The sequence below is a fragment of the Balaenoptera borealis genome, assembly GCF_965194805.1.
Source record: "Balaenoptera borealis genome assembly, chromosome: 7".
Lineage (NCBI taxonomy): Eukaryota > Metazoa > Chordata > Mammalia > Artiodactyla > Balaenopteridae > Balaenoptera > Balaenoptera borealis.
In genome coordinates, this window is record NC_138864.1 from 74,911,874 (window position 1) to 74,932,677 (window position 20,804).

A 20,804-nucleotide genomic window follows, 5' to 3' on the forward strand; every position below is an offset into this window, starting at 1 on the left:
TGTGAAATGCATGTGGTAACTTTGCTGGATATTCTCTATTTGCCTCTCCTGATGCATTCTTGACTCTTCCTCCTTCCTGTTCTCTGCCTACCTCAATGAGCTTGTAATTACAGAGTTGTTGGTCCCCTGGCCTCAAGTGCAGTTTGGCCAGTGGGAGGCACAAGGACCAAAAATCAGAGGGAAGGAAAAAAGTGAGGTTGGTGTATTTTTTTACCCTTGGCTCCTTCCCAGCTGGACAGGAAAATGGCTGTGGCTAAGTACTCCCTTGGAAGGCTACTACTCTTTCTTTTTTTTTCTTTGGCCACGCTGTGCGGCAAGTGGGTGGGATCTTAGTTCCCCGACCAGGGATGGAGCCCATGCTCCCTGCAGTGGGAGCGCTGAGTCTTAACCACTGGACTGCCAGGGAAGTCCCGGAAGGCTACCACTCTTGCTCAGTGGGTTCCAGAATCTATTTCTCTCGTAATCCTGCAGAGCAGAATGGTAAAGGCTCCCCACTACTGCTAGCCTGGAGGGGTTTTACATCTTTAAACTTGCCCACAGTTTCATAAATAGTCCCTTCATCCAACTCTCCTCAATCACCCTGTTCGAGTTGCCCTTTGTTTTCTTCTAGGATCCCTGATACAATGACCACACCTGACTCCTAGGGCATTTGTGTGATTAAATGAGAAATGCATGGAAAGTGATGAATAGTGCACTTGGCCTATAATAACACAGTACATATTGGCTATTATCATTAACTAAAACACCATCTGATCAGGTCACTCCTCTGCTAAAGAGCTTAATGGATCCTCTGGGCTTTATTCTGAAAGTCCAAACTCTGAGAAATAATTCTGCTATTATTACTCCAGCCTTTTTTCTTCCCCTTCCTTTCTATGTTCTGTTATAGAACAGAACATAGGCAACTGTTACCTGCTTATCAAATTACCTGTAATTATCTGATTTCATGTCAGTTTCTTTGCACAACATGGTCTCATTCCTTGGAATGCCTTACTCAGCTGATGGATTCCTACATGTCCTTCACACCTATACTCTGGCCAAGTCCTCCAGAAGCTCCCCTGACTTGCCCTCCCTCCCTGGTCCAGGCAGTGAGCCTTCCTCTGTTCTCTGAATGACAGCAGCCCTGAGCGTGCATGGACATCCCAAGTCATTCATTTACATATCAGCCCCCCTGCCCCCCCGCCCCACACAAGACTGCAGTTTCCCTGAAAGAGGACCATGCGTCATTCACCTTGGTAGCTCCAGCTCCTGGCAGGGCGTCAGCCCACAGTGAGTCTATTGTTGGACTGACATAGAGAGAGAGAACAGCACGTATCATGAACCCCTGAGACAGTGTTCCCATAGCAGGTGGCACGTGTTTGTCATCCTGGCCAACGGGGTGAATAACCAAACCCACCTCATCCAGAGCACCTCTACTTTTACCTGTGTTATAGCTTGGGACTTTGTGTCAGATTTCAATAGAAAAAATCTGTTCCTGGGTTTAAAAATTTTAAAAACCTAATGCAAGTAAGATTAAATTACCTAAAAGCTCATGATTTTTTTTTTTTTTTTTTTTTTTGGCCACAGCATGCGGGATCATAGTTCTCCAACCAGAGATCAAACCCGTGCCCCCTGCAGTGGAAGTATGGAGTCTTAACCACTGTACCGCCAGGGAAGTCCCCTATGATTCTTTTTTTTTTTTTTTTTTGGTAAGAAGTAAACCCAATATATATATATATATATATATATATATATATATATATATATATATATATATATATATATATATATAAAATGCTTTAATCTCTTTATGATGTTCATAAATATGTTAAATAAAAATATAATATCATACCATAAGGCTATTAATATACAAGTTATTGGTTCTTAATATAAGTGATGAACTTATTTTCCTAACAAACTCCATGATGTCTCAAACTTTATCTAATGTGATATTTAAAATTTAGATGGGGATTTCCCTGGTGGTCCAGTGGTAAAGAATCTGCCTTACAATGCAGGGAACGCTGGTTCAATCCCTGGTCAGGGAATTAAGACCCCACATGCTGCGGGGCAACTAATCCCGTGCGCCACAACTACTGAGCTCATGCGCCTCAACTAGAGCCCGCGTGCTGCAAACTGCAGAGCCCATGCCCCCTGGAGCCTGCGCACCACAACCAGAGAAGAGAAAACCCGCACGCCACAACTAGAGAGAAGCCCACGCACCACAAGGAAGAGCCCGCGCACCACAACAAAAAGATCCCGCGTGCCTCAACGAAGATCCCGCGTGCCGCAACTAAGGCCCGACGCAGCCAAAAATAAATAAAATAAAAAATAAATCTTAAAAAAAATTTAGATGAATGAAACCTCAAGAATTCATCAATCTCTCCTCCAAAATTTATATCACATCTCATTCTCTATTCAACTCATTTGGCAGTAAGTACATAAAACTGTTTTATTCATCTGTTTATCTCTGTTTATCTCTCCATCTATATTATAAGCTCCCTATGAGCGATGATCATTTCTTATGATTGTCCCATTTCTTACCATCACGTCCCACCCCTTCTGCATCCCAATATAACAGAGTCTTTTGTAAAACGTAGGACTTAGACAAGACTGTCTGAAGCACATTCAGACAGGAGATCAATTTGCCTCTACTTACTGGAATCCCTGCCTATGAATTGAAGTGCATATATGTGTGAAACCAGCTTAGATTCCAACTACAATAGCAGGTGTCTCTTATTCTGCATGGCACCTTAGCTGCCTCTCAAAGAGTTAACTTAAGCACAGAAAGAGGTGTGCCCAGACCTGAGAGCTTCTTAAAAAAAACCTTGATGAGCAGAAGTACAAACACACTCATTTCAAAGCTTCCAGCTGTTTAGTTTTACTGATAGGAAGAGACCTGAATTTACCTTCGCTGCTGACTGTTCCTTTATTCTAAGAAAAGCAACATAATGGCAATTTCTGTTACATAAATGTAAAGCAAGTCCCTACCCACTGTTCTGGGGCAGGCTGTGAAATTAATTTGCATCTGGATGCTTCAAACAGACCAAAGGGTTTAATGTAAACTGGGTGCCTGTTTTGGCAGAGCTAATAGGTTTCTGAGGCTCTGCAGTTTATTTGAGGGAGACGTTTGCTGCCTCAAGGAACACAAAGACAGTGCACCAATGCCTCTCCCAGTTCTTGATCAGAGGTTTTCAGGAACCCAAAGGACTGAAGAAAGGGTAGGTGGTGAGAGCTATTCTTCACCCTACAAAGCACAGGACCAATTAAGCCCAACTTAATAACATTTAAGTCTAAATCCTACCAAGATTACTGATATTGGACTGTTGGTTGTGTTTTGGTGTAAATATTAAGTGCTATGATTGTTTATTGGGGCTGCAGGTCAGAGCACCCAGTCGTGTGGCTAGGGGATGCAAGGGGGACCCCAAGATCTGAAATTAGACCTCTCAGGAGACTTAGATTCTCACAAGGAGGGAAATTCCTCTTTCTGAAGCCTTAGGGCCTGAATTCCAGGTAGCATCACTGGGGTACACTCACTCGGGGGAGAGGAAAGCCAGCCCTAGGCAGAGAGAGGGATGAGCAAGAGATAAACAGAGAGAACCCTCTCTCCAATGCTAAGGAGGGGTCTCCAGGTTCTGAGCCAACCACTTTGAACGGAAGTGAGTAGTACCACTACCTTGCCCTTCCCCAAATTCTCAACTTTCATAATTGTTGTTGGAAATGATACCCTGATGGTGGCTGCACTGTAGCAGTCTAAGGGAAGGGCCTGTTTTGCCCTTGAGCAGATGGCAAAGGAGGCCAGAATGGCTGTGGCAGCGCCAGTCACCAGGGAGGAGCCAGCTGTGCCAGGGGCCATCATAAGAGGCACTTTTACATGGTGGCATTGAGAGGAAGAGCAGAGGGCAGGAACATGAGGCACCGGTTTCTGACACGACAGGACAAGACCTGGAGGGCACGGGCAAATAACCAGAGCCCACAGTGAGGAGCCCTGATGACCTGTGGGCATCCCTGCAAAGGGAGCAAGCCATCAAAAAATCTTGGGGAAGTATTACAGGCAGAAGGCATAGCAAGTGCCCGCATTCTGAGGCGGAGGGGGCCTGGCACATGGCAAGTATGATGAGGAGGCCCTGTGTGGAGGGCAGTACACCCAGCATGTGCTTTGGTGCACCCACGCTTCCTGAACCCTCCCCCCATGCCTCCTCTGCCATTTCCCACATGGAATTCTAATTCCAACCCATCCTCAAATTCTCCCCTGATCCCCAAGATCAGAAGTCATTCCTCCCTGCTGTGGATTTCCACAAGATTCTGCTGCACCTCTGATCTGTCGCCCAGCACTTTACCTTGAAGCATCACAGTCACTGGAGAGTGATACTACCTTATTTAAGGCAGGGACCATGTCTGATTCTTGAAAGTCCCCAGGACCAGCCTAGACAGGGCCCAGAATGAGTAATATGTTCACCAAGCTGGCTGGTTGAACTGAACTTGGAAGTCACTGGGTGTGTTTCAGAAGTTTCAGAAAGTGATCAATGGCACCTTTATCCTATATTTATACACAGAAAGACTTATGTGCATGGATACCTATTGTGACATTGTTTACAGCAAAAGACCAACAATAACCACAAATTCCAGGAGGAAAAAAGCTAAATAAATTATGGTACAGCTTCAAAATGCAGCTGATGAGGCCATTAAATCTGTATGTACTAATATGGAACCAACTATAATATACTGCTAAGGGAAAAGGCAAAATAAAGAACAGTGGGCATGATATATACTATTTGCATAAAAAGAAACATGCTTATACATGCATATTATGTCTCTGAAAAGAGACGTAAGAAACAGGCAAAGGCCACTTGCCTATGGGGAAAGAAACAAGGAAACAAGAAGGAGAAGGATACAATTTTCACTATACTCCCCTGTTGTAGTCTTGGAAATATCTATTACTGTTGTGCGCATGTTACCTACTCAACAAAAATACTTGTTTTTAAAAGAGAGAAAGAAAAGGGGTCAAATAAGCCCTAACCCAGCCCTGTGCAGTCTTAGCACCCCCTCCCCCTTTTCCGTCTCCGCTGTTAAGATTTCAGCGTATGTATTCTTTATATTTTATAGCGTGGGTCCTAAAATAGTCATGGTTTGTAAACGACAGGCTTTCCTGGTGCAGGGAAACTGATGGCTGGCCACAGTGAGTTAATGAGTGGGTGGAGCTGGCTGAAATAAACTATTATTTAAATATTCTCACCACTACAACCAAGTTGCCTTCTAAAGCCCTCGCTTGTCTGCATAATAACCAGTTTAGCTACTAAGACGGAGGATAAGCGTGCATGATAATCGGAATCATCAGGCAGTTCTGAAGTTAAAAACAAAAAATCTCCCTTGAAGGGAAACATGCTTTTGCAAGTATAATACTTAGAACAGAGTTCCCTCACATGAAAGTGTCAAGACTGCCCAAGCAGTTAGGATTTTATTTTAAATTTTTACAATTCATACAATAAAGGTTTCATTTCTATATCCAGTGTAACCACATGAAGGCATGCTGCTCTAAATAACTAAGAACTAACGGAGGTAAGACTATCAGGTAGATTTTGAGAAGTTCGAACTCAGAATCAGCAGCCTGACAATCTATTTATCCTCAGTTGTCAGCAAACATCACACATGCTGAATTTGAGAGGACCAAGAGTGTCCCCAGAAGACTGCCATGGTTTTAAAAGAGCTGTCAGCAATAAAATGTAAACTCATCTTGTGCTATACTAGACAACTGTCTTATCCTTTAAGAATTAAAGACAGAAACCTAACATCTGAAGCACATGTCCTTTTTAGAATCTGTTAAATATACTTTAAATATCCCCATCTTGTCAGTCCAAATAACTTGTTCTTCAAGGCATTTATCTTCACCAGTGAGGTTTTATTTGAAATCTTACAATGTAACTGAAGGCATTTTAAATTTAGAAACTTTCTTCAAACCAAATGTAGTTCCGGAATCATGAATTCCTCTCTATTTTGCTATCCATTCTTTTACTAATCCTACTCATTCCTTCATTAAACAGTTCATTAAAGGAGCACAAAGGGGTAACTATACTTGAAATACATGTCTGGTGGTTAAGTAAAATTTAGTACATGTATGGATTGATTCATCTTTGAAATCATGATTGTATATTGAAATCCAAAAGTATGAGACAATACCTCATGGGCACTAAAAGACTCTAAATGTTTTAACATATCATTAAAGATGACTCTACATCAGATGTTATGAACAAATGCAGTATATATTTCTAAAAATAAATTTCAAGGGAATTAATCTTCAAAACAACAAAAAAAAGCCACATAGACTTTTAAAAAACATATCCTTTACACTATATCATTTTCTATAAACTTGTTTTTTGTCTTAAAAAATGGCAACTTTACACATTTCTCACTTTTAAGTAAAAAGGTAAGTCATCTTATATAACACGTTTTTCCCCAAAACACTTTTTCTTGTTAACATCCAGTTTTTGCAATGTTTCTATCATGAAGTCACAAATGACTATTTTCTATTACAAATTACTGACTTTACCTAGTTCCTATGATAAGCCCATTCTTCCTCAATGTGTGAATTAGTAAACTTGGGCTGATTTTTAAAAAAATATTACTAGGTTTTAACTTAAAAATGGTTTGATAAAGACAGTATAACATTATAAAGTTGGATTTCTGAGGAAAGAGAAGATACATATGACAAAGGCCATATGTTCAGAGGTTAAAACTCCAACATGTAAAAGTGCTCTAATCACAGCCTAGTCTGTAGGTATGCTCAATTAGCCCAAAGTGTTCTTCTTCCATGATAAGCTCTCAAACCCTGAGGATTTAGTAAGACTCTTCAAATGGTTATGAAACACTCACAAAACACAGGTAGATTAGTCATTAAAAAACAAACAAGTAACTATGCTGTTTAGAGCAGCAATATTACAAGAAAATACAATATGACATATGTCAACATTCGTAAAACTTTTGTAGGTTAGTGCCATGATTTAGGATCTATAATTTACGTTTCAGTTTTTGGTACTAATACTAATTTTAACTACTCTTTTTTTCATTAACTGTTTGTTACTACACAAAAAGTTGGACAACATTAATTTATTCTAATTACACTTGGCAGGTTTTTGGAATATCACATATCTTGGACATTTTCAGAAATAATAACTTCTAAAAGACAAGTGTGCTAAATTAAAATGCTACAAATTATTTTATTAACTAATGTATTCCTTTGAAAAGCTCACTGAACTAAATGTTTTATTACCAGTTCATTGGTTATATTAATAAGAAAAACTGTATTTCAAAAGGTCTAGAGCATGGGTTGGCAAATTACATCTCATGGACCAAATCTGGCCACATCCATTTGTTGAAATAGCGTCTGTAGTTGCTTTTTCACTAAAACAATAGATTTGTGTAGTTGTGACAGAGACTTCATGGCCAAAAATATTTATTATCTGTCCTTTTAAAGAAAGTTTGTGAACCCTGGTCTAGAATATCTCATAAGACAGAAATTTTGTTTTCCAAGCGGTGTTCTATTATTTGGGGTTCCACTCTTCCAGGCTGACTAAGGTCTGAAAAATATTTAAAAATAATAGGGGGCTTCCCTGGTGGCGCAGTGGTTGAGAGTCTGTCTGCCAATGCAGGGGACACGGGTTCGAGCCCTGGGCTGGGAAGATCCCACATGCCGCGGAGCAGCTGGGCCCGTGAGCCACAACTACTGAGCCTGCGCGTCTGGAGCCTGTGCTCCGCAACAAGAGAGGCCGCGACAGTGAAAGGCCCGCGCACCACGATGAAGAGTGGCCCCTGCTTGCCGCAACTAGAGAAAGCCCTCGCACAGAAACGAAGACTCAACACAGCCAAAACTAAATATAAATAAATAAATAAATTTATTTAAAAAAAAATAATAGTAAGAAAAATAATATTTACTTGACTGCTATAGCAAGGGGACTTTCTGAGGTGATGAAAGTGCTCTAAAACTTGATTGGGGGGTGGTTTTACCATTATATATCTTTATCAAACTCATCAAATTGTAATTGGTAAATTTCATTTTACATAAAATACCGTGCAACAAACAAAAACACTAAAAGATAACATCTGAAGTAAATTCACCTCAGTGTCATAGTTGGATAAAATATTAAAACGGAAAGGTATTAGAAGATCATAAAAAGGAAATCAGCTAATGATTTCATTTTGTGATTTCTGATAGGAATGTTTCTATAGTTTATGATATGAATTACTAAACACAAAACAATGTAGAATTATGAAAACTTATTCTTAACTATTACTTATAATGTCCTACACTTTGAATTATTAAAAATACTTTAATTTAGAGGCCAGACTCAACATGAGTATTCATCCATGTACCAGAAAGGAGATCAGGGCGTGGTAATTATTTTGTGATGAAGACTGTTCTCTTCCTGAGGACACCCAAGCTAAAGTTTCAGAACTGAAGGGTTTAAAGACTTATTTAGCTTGAGATACACATTCAAAATTAAAATAATGACCATTTAACAAGATTGAACATATCTATTATCTATTAAGAGAATCTAATGACTACGGTGAGCTCAAAGGAAAAAAAAGAGAGAAATAGCATTAATAATAGGAGACCATCCAGGTTATCTGCACAAAAGTTTTTGTTAAAAATCTGAGTAGTATGCTTTATGTATATGGATGCATAAGGTAGCAAAGGACCTATCTGTGTTGGAATACAATATTACTGAATTTCAATATAAAGTTTGTGACCATTTTATGGAAAAACATTTGTCCATTTGTCTACTACATTTCTGATGTGTCACATAAATCTCCACGTTACCAAAAACATCATTTTGGACAACTAATAAACTGGTGATTGGTGAGAAAATTCACCAAATTAATAAAATCATATGCCCTTAAAAAGCAATGTATGTGCCATTAAAAACTAAAGCAATTTACCTTTTTTAAGAAAAATATGTCATTATGTAAGTGTACAAAAAAAGCATTGAGTTATGTTAACAGGGGTTATATTATCGAAAAAGGATGTTAGATAATGTTTCTTTTCTTCTTTATAGAAGTCCATAATGTCTATTTTAAAACAAAGAACATATATGACTTATAGCTATAAAAGTTAATACACAGGGGCTTCCCGGGTGGCGCAGTGGTTGAGAATCCGCCTGCCAATGCAGGGGACACAGGTTCGATCCCTGGTCCGGGAAGATCCCACATTGCCGCGGAGCAGCTAAGCCCGTGTGCCACAACTACTGAGCCTGTGCTCTAGAGCCCGCAAGCCACAACTACTGAGCCCGTGTGCCGCAACTACTGAAGCCCGCACGCCTAGAGCCCATGCTCCACAATGAGAGGCCACCGCAATGAGAAGCCCGCTCACTGCAATGAAGAGTAGCCCCGCTCGCTGCAACTAGAGAAAGCCCGCGAGCAGCAACGAAGACCCAATGCAGCCAAAAATAAATATAATAAATAAATAAATTTATTTAAAAAAATCAAAATATAAAAAAACTTGCTATGTTAGTGATTAAAAACAGAATCCATGTTATCAGTGATGTAATTGCTACTATTTGAAGATATGCATGCATGTCACCAAAGAATTGAAGGTATTTAGAAAATTTTAAAATAGCTACTGTGACTAGGTTCACAAGTTTATGATTTTAGATTTGTTTCCTTTGGCATTGTTACCTTATTCTCAATGTTCAGAGCAACAAATATAAAGAGGGAAAGGACTGCGCATTCTCTTTTGGTGTAGCGTAAAGATTTGCCTTGAATTTACTTTTAAAAATGAGACTTTCTACAAGCATTACAAGTTCTTTATTCTTTTTCCTTATTTCCTAGTTATAGTCATTAGAATGATTACACTAAGAAAAGCAATAAAATCTCCACTCTAGATAAGGCTAGTTGTCAAATAATTCTATATATGTTGGGTTTACATTTTCATGGGCAAAGCAGTTTACTTTGAAGTTGACAAAGGTATTTATAAGAAAATGACAACAAACTGTACATAGATGATAGAGAATAGAGTAAACCTACTTAGAAGAATAGTTTTTAAGGGACATTTAAAAATATCAAAACCAGGAATTTAAAGCTTAAAGATCATTAAATCCAGTCTTACTTTTTTTTTTTTTTTTCAATTTTCAGAAAACAAAACTGCCTGTTTAAATGACTAGTCCAAGGTCAAACGTCTAGTTAGTAAAAATGTTGGAACAAGCGCTTGGACTTCTCACTCCTGCTACCATGTTCTTTTTATTAAATTTCACTGCTAAATGAGCAGAGCTGCCATCTCTGCCTAAGGGAGGGCTTCCAGAGAAGACACAGGTTTCATAGTTTTTCACCCTCAGTCTTTGCTGTGGGCTTGGCTGCTACTCTTCTAGCCCAGAGGACTGGGAAACCAGACCAGGACTTACTCTCACAGCTTGGGCCTCCCCAGATCTGTCAAGTGGCTCTGCATGGCGAACTGAAGGTTGCAGGCAACTGGCCCAGTGCCCTGCCACACTCCCAGGGGCCTATCTGTGCAAGGATGGGGCCTGGCCCAGGGCCTGGCTGACTGGCAGCAGGTTCTAGCTGATAGGAGCCAGAGAAACGAGTGTGCTGCAGCCCGGGAGGCCTCCGGGCCCTGGCACCAAGTGCCTTTCCGGATACATGTGACTGAAGGTGAAACTTGGAGACCAAAACTGGAGAGGGGGAAGTGGATGGAAACAAGTCTGCCTGGAACAGCCTGTAGGCTAAAGAAGAATAAAGCAAGTGGACCATCAGATCAGCAGCTGTTTCAGCACCATTTTGGAAAGCGGCCTGGGATAAATAAATAATAAAAAATATAACCAAAGAGTTGCCATCTGCTGCTGCTGCCACCACCTAATTGACATTTAATCTACTCTCTGGCTTCCTTGCCCATATGTCCACCATCATCTCTGCCCGTGGCTAAACAGTCAAAGCTCTGTCCTTTGTCATGGTACTTGTAGAGGGATTGTAAATATTACCATTATATAAACCTACTTACCTTTACTTAGACTGAGCCCTGTCCCTGTCCTTGTCTCAGAAACCTCATAAAATCCTACTCATCCTTTGAAAAGACTTCTTTACGTTGTCCCCTCTAAGTCTCCCAAGCAAAAAGTGTGGCACCCTTTTCTGGCCTCCCATTCTGTATAGAGAAGTCACCTGTTGGAAAATATTATAATTAGTGGCATAAATTGTCTGTTTTCTCAGTGAGCTGCTTGAGAACAACCTACAGACCTATTGCTTACTTAACTTCCTGATCTTCTATGTTGGTTTCTGGAAAAAGGAGGCTTATGTGAGGATCAAGTAAGATACTACAAGCAGAGGGCTCACCCAGTATCTGACACAAGCACCAATCAATAAGGCTTACTTATCATCACCATTTTTTATCATCATCATCATCACCATCATCACCATCACCATCACCAATATCCTTTAAACACCTTTACACCCTAGCATAAGGCTTTACATGCTCAGTTCATTCCTACTCTTTATGGAAAATCATATCAAACAGTATAGCCACCATGAAATAACTGGATAGTACTTTTTACATCAGCAGTGGTTGGCAGGCTCTAAGGTAGCTCCCCTGACCCCCTAACTCCTGGTTTTATGCTCTTGTGGAATCTCCTCCCCTTGAGCATTGGTGAAACCTGTTACTTGTTCCAAAAAAAAAAAATGGAACATGGCATAGATAATGGCATATCATTTCTAATATTAGGTTTACATAAGACCATAACTTCTGTCTTGCTGTAGTCTCTCTTCATTGCCTTCTTCTTTGCATGCTTTGGTGAAGCAAGTAGCCACATTGGAGAGGTCCACACAGCAAGAAACTGAGGGTGGCCTCTGGCCTACAGCTAGCTTGGAACTAAGGCCCTCGGTCCTATGGACGGCTAGCAACCGAATTCTGCCAACAACCATGTGAACTTGGGTAGATCCTTTTCCAGTAGAACCTTCAGATGACACTATGACTGCAGCCTCGTGAGAGGCCTTGGAGCAGAGGCACCTAGCTAAGCCATGCCCAGATTCCGAATCCACAGAAACAGTGAGATAATAAACTTGCGCAGCGTTAAGAAGCTTAGTTTGTGATAACTTGTTACACGGCAATAAGATAACTAGGACCCCAACATTTCCCCAATGTATGTTCCACAAGTCAAAAATCTGTCCTTTATGAAATAAATCTTGGAGATATAATGTCAGACTTTCGTTTAACTGCAGCAAGGTCAAGGATCTTTAATCACTAGTTAATATATGCTGTGATTCCACTGGGTAAGGGGAAGTGGGGAAAACACACACATGCAGCTCACCTGAAACTGATTTGACCAAGAAAAATTTTTGTAACTTAAAAAATTATTTTTCATTAATGAATGTTCAATGGACCACAATTTTTAAAAATGTCTTTTCAGGTTTACAGAAGCAGTTAAAGAAATAGCAATCAAAAGCTCTCTCTGGCTGCCTCAGTAAAAAGAAGGCAAGTGTACAAAGGGGACAAGAGCCATCAACTAATTGGGGAAATAACTGTCTGGCTCCTTCAAGAAATAATACAAGGATGAAAAAGTTTCACTTCCAATATTTCTATAGTCTTTTCTGGTCTTTTATCTAAATATACCAAGCATGATATTTTTATGAGCAAAACAAATTATACACCATGTTTCTCTACAAAACAATTCACAGCTATAAAGAAGACCAAACAGTAGTTCTCATTCTTTCTTTCCTCACGTTCCCCCATCACATCAGTGATGTACATCACCTGTTACCAGCATCCACGGTGTCTGTCAGTGAACTGACAGACTGAATGGGACAGGGCAGCTTGGAAAAAGGAAGGGAGGTGGTAGATTAAAGTCTAATGAGCACCTTGCTTGCTGTCGCATATGTTAAAAAAAAAGGTTTTGAGTTTTGTTTTTGTTTTTTAATGCCTTTCTGATTTCCAGAAATTTTATCTTTGGCAATGAAAGGGCAAGTAGGCAGATAATAGAATGTTTTACTGCCTTTAATGTTTGTGTTTTCAATTTATAGATAACCCTTTAGAGCCAGTAGGCAAAAGTGCTACGATTATTTTGGCATTCACTTAGTGATTCAAAGACAATTTCAAATTTGCATTAAAATTTCTCTACTTCTCGGAGGGATATCAAAGAGTTTATTTATACCTATTCCCATTGATAAGTGCTGGATAGCAAAATGTATTTATCTATAATTTTCAAATTTAGAAGATTACTGATCATAATAACAGAACAACTTGAACACTCTTCACTTTTTTATTTAAAAGATATAAAAACTCATATGATCTTACAAGATGATTTTAAGACAAATTATTTTCAAGCCTACAGACTCAACAGAAATGCCACTGTTACAATGTCAGTCATTCTGATACCCAAGTTGAGTTAATATTACAAGCACAAATCAATATTCTCATATTAAAAAGGGGGTAAAGAGACCTGTACCGTCTACTTCACAGGGTTATAAGAATAAAATACGAGTTATGAAATCACTTCATGAACTATAAAGCGCTGCTATTATTATTATTAGAAATAACAGAGGTTTGAATCAATTTCATTTCCTAAGAGCAATCTAATGTCAAGTGCTTCAGATAAAATGTTTCAATGATTCAACCACTAGAATGCTTCAAATTGTTGAATTTACTATTCAAAAATAAGAATGCTTTCAGACACTGGAGTCTGCAATGACTTCTACATCTTATAATAGGCAAAATAATCATCCTCTGTTTCAACACTGCACAGCACAAATGCCCATATCCAAAGCAGACCATAGACATGGTCTTTGTCACTCACAAAGAAGTTACAACAAGCAATTCTTAAAATTTAAGAAGTGACTGAGTTTGCTGTCATGGCCAAGGCTGACAAAATGTAAGGTATTGACATTTTTATTGGAATGAAGGATACATGCTACAATGCACTTGATTTATGAATTTGCTAAGGAACCTATAATCTACCATTATTGTAAATCATTCATTTTGACAATCTACACATACTCCTTTTTGACGATTACAAGTATATTCCTTAATTATGCATATTTCTAGTTGTCTATATTTCCTCTTGAGATTTTAAAAGACTGATCAAATGAACTTTGACATCAAGGCTAATTTTCAAAAAAACTGCCATAAAAGTCTTAGAAGACAAGTTATAATGGTCCCACACAGTTTTCTTATCAACTAATTTCACTGTTTTACAGAGCAGAAAACCTCTGAAGACCCTTAATAGATCAAAATGCCATTTTTCTTTTAGATTTCTGCATTACCTAACAATGTAAAAGGAATTCCTGCAGAAAGATCATCTCCTAAGAGACTACGAACATTGACACTGGACAGAAGTAGTCTTCATTCTAGGAATTTCAAGGGTTTACTCACTTCTTTACTAAATTGTACGCTAAGGTGTAATTGTATTTTTCATTAGGACTGATTTTTCTTGTGGTTCATAAAATTTTCTCAACTCACAGGTCTTTGCTAATGATATATTTGACAGAAGCATTAAGATGTTGTTTATGAAGAGAAAATGTATAACACCAGTGAATTTTTGGTTGGTTAACAAAGTGTTCTACCTCTTAAAGGAATTAACATGAAGTATAATTTTATTCTCAAAGAATGACACCAGTGCTACACATCTATCATAAATTTTTCTATCACAAGAATGATTCCCTTTTATTAAATTATCCTTAGTCCCTTTACCATGGAAACTAAACATAATGGCACTGTGATAGAGATATTTTAAAATCTGAACTACAAACCACAGGAAGTTTTTAACATTAGTTTGCAAATAATTATTTTTAAAATCTTACCTTAGCCGCTCATGCAGGTCAATATCAAAAAAACAAACAACCCAATCCAAAAATGGGCATAAGACCTAAATAGACATTTCTCCAAAGCAGATATACAGATTGCCAACAAACACATGAAAGCATGCTCAACATCACTAACCATTAGAGAAATGCAAATCAAAACTACAGTGAGGTATCACCTCACACCAGTCAGAATGGCCATCATCAAAAAATCTACAAACAATAAATGCTGGAGAGGGTGTGGAGAAAAGGGAACACTCTTGCACTGTTGGTGGGAATGTAAATTGATACAGCCACTATGGAGAACAGTATGGAGGTTCCTTAAAAAACTAAAAATAGAACTACCATACGACCCAGCAATCCCACTACTGGGCATATACCCTGAGAAAACCATAATTCAAAAAGAGTCATGTACCACAATGTTCACTGCAGCACTATTTACAATAGCCAGGACTTGGAAGCAACCTAGCGTCCATCGACAGATGAATGGATAAAGAAGATGTGGCACATATATACAATGGAATACTACTCAGCCATAAGAAGAAACGAAATTGAGTTATTTGTAGTGAGGTGGATGGACCTAGAAACTGTCATACAGAGTGAAGTAAGTCAGAAAGAGAAAAACAAATACCATATGCTAACACATATATATGGAATCTAAAAAAAAAAAAAAAAAGGTTCTGAAGAACCTAGCTGCAGGACAGGAATGAAGACACAGACGTAGAGAATGGACTTGAGGACATGGGGAGGAGGAAGGGTAAGCTGGGATGAAGTGAGAGAGTGGCATGGACATATATACACTACCTAGTGTAAAATAGATAGCTAGTGGGAAGCAGCTGCATAGCACAGGGAGATAGCTCAGTGCTTTGTGTCCACCTAGAGGGGTGGGATAGGGAGGGTGGGAGGCAGACGCAAGAGGGAGGAGATATGGGGATATATGAATACGTATAGCTGATTCACTTTGTTATACAGCAGAAACTAACATACCATTGTAAAGCAATTATACTCCAATAAAGATGTTAAAAAAAAAGAGAAACTTACCTTGCCCAGTAATTACACTTTAAAATAGACAAATGAGGGACTTCCCTAGTGGCACAGTGGTTAAGAATCCGCCTGCCAATGCAGGGGACACGGATTTGAGCCCTGGTCCGGGAAGATTCCATATGCCTTGGAGCAACTAAGCCCGTGTGTCACAACTACTGAGCCTGCATGCCACAACTACTGAAGCCCACATGCCTAGAGCCTGTGCTCCACAACAAGAGAAGCCACCGCAATGAGAAGCCCACACACTGCAACGAAGAGTAGCCCCCGCTCGCCACAACTAGAGAAAGCCTGTGCATAGCAACAAAGACCCAATGCAGCAAAAAAAAAAAAAATTTTTAATAAATAAATAAATAAATAAATAAATAAAATACACAAATGACAATATCCATAAAATATATGAGACTGATTTAAAAATCAGATCCTTTAAAAAAGATTACTAGCCCGCAGGGCATCTCTGTACAATGTAATAATTGACATTCAAAATGCTGACTGCAAAACGGTAAGGAAAGCTTAGAGTGGGATTGCAAGAACCATGTTGCCTTGATTTACCACTGTATACTCAGCCATGAGCACAGCTCTGGGTATATAGTAGGCACTCAGTAAAAATCTGTTGAATGAACTATTGAATAACAGTCCATATTATAACCTTGTTCAAGAAAGCATCTTATACATTTTAGGGAAAAAAATCACATTAAAAATAGATAATATTTTGAACACTTAAACCCTAAACCCAACCTAAGTGTCCATCAGCAGATGAATGGATAAAGAAGCTGTGGTATATGTATATAATGGAACATTACTCAGCCATAAAAAAGAATGAAATTTTTCCATTTGCAGCAACATGTATGGACTCGGAGGGCATTATGCTAAGTGAATTACGTCAGACAGAGAAAGACAAATACTATATGAAATCACTTATGTGTGATATGTGAAATCTAAAAAATACAGCAAACTAGTGAATAAAACAAAAAAACAGACTCATAGGTATAGAGAACCAACTAGTGGTTACCAGTGGGTGGCGGGAAGGAGAGTGGGAGATACAAACTATTGGATGTAAGATAGGCTACAAAGACATATTGTATCACATGGGGAATACAGCAAATATTTTGTAATAACTGTACATGGAGTGTAACCTTTAAAAATTGTATTTTAAAAAATATATACAGAGGAAAAACAAATTAAAAGCTTAAAAAAATTTTTTTAATTAAAAGAAAACCCTAAACTCTAAAGGTTAAAAATAAACATGACATTTATATGGACTGTCTATAAGCCAGACACTGTCCTTAAATACTTTGTAAGTATTAACTTATTTAATTCTTCTTATAATTTTGTGAGGTGCCCAGTATTACCATCATCATCCTCATTTTCAAACAGATAAATTAAGACAGAGAATTTCAGTAACTCACAATTTGTAAACAGCAGAGACAGGATTCGAACTCAGGCACCTGACTCCAGAATCTGCACTCTAACCATTCTGGGATATTTTACTTTATTTTGTTTTTTCATGTGGTTGTATTTGTTTCCATATAAAAAGTTTTCTCTTTCAGACTTAGTGTTTTACTTACTACTTCTGTTACAGCCCCACCTGCCCTGCAGTTGTGTACTGTTTCTTTCCAACTTTTGGAAAAGGTAAGATTTGAACAGAAGATTCCTCCCACTGGGAGGCATCAAGTGTATTTTTCAGCCACTACCCAGCACTGCTGTGTTGTTAAGGGGAACATTGTTAAAACCAATTCAGCCTTCATTTGCCCACAGGGCTTCTCAATGCTTTAATTTATCCCAGGAATGTAATGAAAAAGGGTGGTTCCTTCTAATTCATTAATCAGCGAGGCTTTATTCCAATTTGTGTTTCCAACAAGGCTTCCTACAGGTCTACTGTGAGAAACTCTCTTTATGTTGTTTCTTGCAGTTTCCTCAAGGCACGCGTTCTAGTTCCAGTGTTTAGGACTGAGTGATCTCATTGTTCAGCTGGCACAGGTCACCAGGCCAGCAGAGGCTACTTTGACCTGGACATTTGTTTAGCACTTGTACCTTCTCACATGTTTGGGCAACTAAGACCACCCATGCATGTGTTAAGTTATCAATAGTCTGTTGGAACTACACTAGGGCTGTAGAGACACTAGTGATAATAATATTAATAATAATTAAATACAACACTAAGTAACAGGCACAATGTTCACTTAATTTTCCATCTCTGGGCCAAAATATATAGACTTTTTAAATGAGGGGTTTGGACTAGATAATGTGAGCTTCCTTCAAAATCCAGAGAAAATCTAAAATAAAAAATTCTGAAAATGTGAATGACAGGTTTTCCTTTTCTTTTATACAACTATAACAGATTTATTTCAACTTTCCCCTCAGAGTTGTTACCTTTATTCTGAAAAACAATAAGAACAAAACTTTCCCAATGATATGACTCTATCAACAGCTAGATGACTTCAACAATAATATCATACTCTGCTTCCAATTCCTTGAGCAAAATCCTTGCATATCATATTCATTTTGTGTTGTTCTTGTAATCTTAATATTAGTGATTCTCATTAGATGCTCCCAACTTATTTTAAGTAGGTTGAAAGCTTACTGGTAACTTTTCAGAAACCATCATAAATATATTATCCTGAAATCTTCCAACTTTTCATGTACCTCTCTTTATACCTCTGTGGTCCCATTCTCTTGATGGGGGCACTTAATTGAGCCAATTCATTGACCCCTTTCACCCTCTGCCAATCTGTGACTTCCAGGCTGGTTCTAAGCACACTTTCCACATACAGGATGGGCTGATGGTTGTTTCACACAATAGATTTCTTTAGCTGACACTCGACCCCAAAACTGGAATAAACACTTCAATCTGCATTTGATATCAGTATCTTTCCAGATTAAAAATGAGAATGTCAAATAACTTGACAGATATTTAATAGAGAGATGCTCCATTTTTAAAGTTTGAATTTCTCCAAAAAGTTCTATTTTAGATCTGTAAGCTTGATTATACACATCAAGGTTATTTTATAGTATGTGATAAAATAAACATAGATTTTTTTTTAGACATGTATCTAAATTTCCTAAGCAGTACAGATCATTAGTTCTCAATTGTATCTTATTTTTAAATTTTCTAGTACTTTCTTTTTTCATTAAAATGAAAACAGAAAAGTCTTAGTTTCCTATGTTTATCTATTGCAACGGAAGAAACCATTCAAGGTGAGAAGGAAATTTTTTTTCCAAATATATATGTCTTTTACTGAATGTTCTTTTAAAAATTATTATTAAAGTACATGTTCATGACCTCCCCAGGAAACTCCCTTTTTGTCCAGCCCTCCCTGACTTCCAGTCACTACTCACCCCCAAGGGGAATCCCTGTCTTGGTATCAAACAGTATTGATTAGTTTTGTCTCTTTTTGTTCTTTATATAAGTAGAATCATACAACATACACTCTTTTATATCTGGCTTCTTTCCTTTGTATCACTGTGTGTAGTTGTAAATTGTACACTGAAATTTTAAAATATTACTATGAATATGCACTATTTCAAAAGTAGTAAACCAGCACATACAGCACAGGCTCTAGCACATCCAGCACATACAGCATTAAAAAAAACCTTAGAGACCAAACGAGGAAAGCAAACTAATATTGAACTGACAGTATTAAAGTAAGAAAAAAAATCAAAATCACAACATTTTCAAGTATGCCTAACCTGAAGAATTTATAGTATATCTCGGATTTTCCACAGTAGCCAGTAAGTTTTTCTTCCTTCCAGTAAAATTTTTAGAAAACATGTGCTTTAGACTACAATGACTCACTGTCATCCATGATATTAGAGGAAATCAGGAGTATTGATGGATGTATCAGTCGAGTCTGGTTTTGGCTGCATTTTAAAATGCTTCTTGGAAGGTAAAGAGCAGAAGATGAAGGAAGATCCATAAATAAGGGACATTAGTGAATTGCTGAACTCTAAGCACTTCTACGCTTACCTAAAAGTTATGAAAACTCATGTTCAAGTGTAATCACAGTTGTCTTAAATAGCATGTGAGTGTTACATAATTCTAAGTTTCATTCCAGTGCTATTCTTGATAACATCACTTATAATTCTTCCACTCTGGTCATCACTGCCAGCACTTAGGGTTCCAGTCATCCCATATGCAGATTTTTAAAGGATATATTGGTGTATTTCAACTCATATCTGCATTACTTATCTGATTTGCTGCCTACAACTTTGCCCTCATATTGTATAGAACAAAAAATATTTTGCATATTGAAATCTTTTTGCCCAGAAAGTTTCCATCAAGAGTAGAGAATGAGATGATCAGTCCTATTTGAAGCAGTCTGTTCTGCATTTTAAGATGTCTCGTTACCTCACATGCATGATTTGGCTAAAAATGAACTAACACTTTTGCATTTTCTCATTTACATGGAGTCTGAAGCTGACATTCTTAGCAATCAACCCCTAACCACATTGCTTCAATCTGCTTTATGGTGACTGAACAGAGATTTCTCATACATAGAGTAGAATATGCTTATTAATTACAGTTCATACATTTCTTTCTTGTCCCCATTTACAACTTAAAAAAAACCAATGGGGATATAAGTATATGTATAGCTGATTCACTTTGTTATAAAGCAGAAACTAACACACTACTGTAAAGCAATTATACTCCAACAAAGATGTTAAAAAAAAAAAAGAAGAAAACATATAGCTAAGGTTTTTAGAAGATTTTTAGGGCGGTGAAACTCTTCTGTATGATACAATAACAGCAAATACATTACATGGCATTATAATCTTTCGAAACCCATAGAATGTACAACATCAAAAGTGAACCCTGGGCTTCCCTGGTGGTGCAGTGGTTAAGAATCCTCCTGCCAATGCAGGGGACACAGGTTCGAGCCCTGGTCTGGGAAAGATCACACATGTTGCGGAGCAACTAAGCCCATGCGCCACAACTACTGAGCCTGTGCTCTAGAGCCCGTGAGCCACAACTACTGAAGCCCGTGCACCTAGGGCCCGTGCTCCTCAACAAGAGAAGCCAC

At 38.3% G+C, this 20,804-nt stretch overlaps 1 protein-coding gene and 1 long non-coding RNA gene across 5 annotated transcripts in view; one reads left to right on the top strand and one right to left on the bottom strand.

Moving 5' to 3' along the window:
- CDK14 (cyclin dependent kinase 14) overlaps window positions 1–20,804 on the bottom strand; it is a 567,382-nt gene that overhangs the window by 239,745 nt on the left and 306,833 nt on the right. The gene's annotated exons all lie outside the window — the stretch shown is intronic.
- On the top strand, window positions 1,187–19,663 carry LOC309631861. The gene is made up of 2 exons (XR_014246622.1): window positions 1,187–19,316; window positions 19,347–19,663. It is a non-coding gene; the product is annotated as an uncharacterized lncRNA (long non-coding RNA).